At 46.4% G+C, this 2,148-nt stretch overlaps 1 long non-coding RNA gene across 1 annotated transcript; it reads right to left on the bottom strand.

Annotated features, from left to right (window-relative positions):
* Positions 1–794: 794 nt before the first annotated feature.
* LOC146704371 (uncharacterized) lies at positions 795–1,497 on the bottom strand. Its single transcript, XR_014921654.1, has 3 exons — positions 1,325–1,497; positions 1,046–1,251; positions 795–966 (listed from the first exon to the last, which is right to left on the bottom strand). It is a non-coding gene; the product is annotated as an uncharacterized LOC146704371 (long non-coding RNA).
* Between the last annotated feature and the right edge of the window lie 651 nt (positions 1,498–2,148).

Here is a 2,148-nt window from a genome sequence, read left to right on the forward strand (position 1 = left end):
GAGGGGAGCAAGAGAGATGAGAAAGAGGTGTGGAGACAAGTCTGGGTCTGAGTGGAAACTTGAATGGAGGGGAAACTGGGCTGGAGGCCACTCAGCAGATCCACCTGAACCCTGCCAGAGCAATCAGCTATCAGAAGTTTAGAGAGGGAACCATTTACCCCCCTAAGTAAATTCACTAGGGGTTTGTAGGGATTTGGCTTGCTTTTTGGGCTCTAATGCAGGGATATTTTGGTAAGTGAAGTCCTCTTGTTTTGAAGAGATGGTTCCAGAGCCTGTCTGCTTTTTAATGGGATCACAGCAGACACTCCAGGAACCACCGCCAGGTGAAGCGGTTCTGCTATCTACTTCCAGCTGTGTAAACACACACACAAACATACACACAGACAGACACACACACGCAAACTCTCCCACCCAGACACAGTCAGAGACATGTCCTGTCAGTTCTAATAAAATGCTTGCTGGCTCCCATAGAGGGAAACGCTCATAATCCCATTTTCTTTCAATGAAAAACAAAGCAGATTCTTTTGCTTTTGAGAAAGTGTTTGGCCTTGTTAAAAACAATGAGTTGCTTGAAAGATGCAAACAAATTTAACAAGAGCTAGTGGTGTCTGTTCTCAAGCTGGGAATGTTCAAGGGAGCGTGACATTGTCCTTCCCCTCTCTCTTTCTTCGATATTTAATGTTATTTAGTGTTTCCTGCAAACGTTAATTTGTTTTCTGGGCTGTTTTTGTCACGGCGACGGATGGCCGGTACTGAATAGGACTCAGGTGCAGAAACCCAGAGCGGAGACAGTAGATGATTTAACAGTTTATTACGGTTAAGTGCAAGGGGGAAAAAAAGGGAAACGTGGCAAAGACAGAAAATGACGAGACGTGGAGCCTTGGTGTGGCGTGCCCAGGGGAACGTGGCTAGGGCGAGGGAACGAGGCCTGAGAAGTGGAACGGAGCTGAGTGGGGAACAGTCACACTGAGGGGAGAGGATATAGGAGTTAGGCAGGTAGTGAAGGCAGCTCAGAAGTGGCCAGTATAAGAGCAGCAATTCTTACTTGCAGTTAGGGACCTGGAGTGTTTGAGAGGGGGATGATGAAGATCCAGGGGAGGCTGAGTGGCGTGGAAAGGCTGACCTGAGATCCGGGGCTCCAGATGGAGTGTGATGGCAGGAGGGCAGGCAGGTGAGGCACAGAGGGATTTCCAAAATGATCACTAGGTATCCCGAGTCCGGAGGTGGAGTGAGCCAGGGTGGGTACAGCAACTGTAGTACAAAAGAGTCTTTGTTAGTAAGATAAATCACAGCGAGAATTTGAAACACAAGACCTGTTACCAACATGGGTTGATGACGAACTGGCAGTGAGTGAACATCGATGTGTGGTTTAAATCCCTCTGGCTTGATAGCCTGCAATAGGCTCCAGGTGTGCAGGAGCTGGAGTTGGCCCTGCCCAGGGGCGGATCCCAGGTCAGTTCAGGAGCCTAATGGAAACTCCAGCCACCCACCGTAGACCATGACAGTTTTCCTTCCCTCTAGGCTTTCAACCTTGTTTGCGGTTGATGAGGTGATATAGAAAACTCACATCTTTCTTGTTTTTTTTTCTTTCTTGAAATAATGGCACCAATGTGTATCCCTGGGAAGTGCATGCATCTGTTTGGGATGTTCGCTCTCTGTGATTGTAGGACTCTGTTTTACTTGGTCAGTATGACCTTTTGCACAGGTTTGTGCAATGAGGGAAGGAGGAAGCAGTGGCCAGGCAGTAGCTTTGCTGTTAAAGGCATTTAGACTTTAGAGCTCCATTGTTTATGTAACTAAGAGAAAGTCAAGACTCCCTTATGGCCCTTTTGAAAAGCAGATGCCAGAGATTTTTGCTGCTACATTTTATGGCTTATTTGCTACCAAGGAGATTCTGAGATATCTTAGGGGAGCACGTCTTTTCTCACATTTCTTCTGTCAGGCAAGAGCTGTGGAAGTTCTGAGACTAAGGGGTTTGAGCTGTTAGTCTGGCAATACTTATTTTTAATACTAGTCTGGCAATACTTTATTTTGTTATATTCTTTTAATATCTTATTCTGTCCAACAACTCCACCTTTTGTGAAATGTTTTTACCCTTTATCACCTTCACCTCTAAGATGGTTGATGCATAAAGGCCCTTTCGGCCGA

This window comes from Copadichromis virginalis, linkage group LG7 (genome assembly GCF_057382275.1).
Source record: "Copadichromis virginalis isolate Kocher_CV1m ecotype Utaka linkage group LG7, C_Virginalis_male_GT1.1, whole genome shotgun sequence".
Classification (NCBI taxonomy): domain Eukaryota; kingdom Metazoa; phylum Chordata; class Actinopteri; order Cichliformes; family Cichlidae; genus Copadichromis; species Copadichromis virginalis.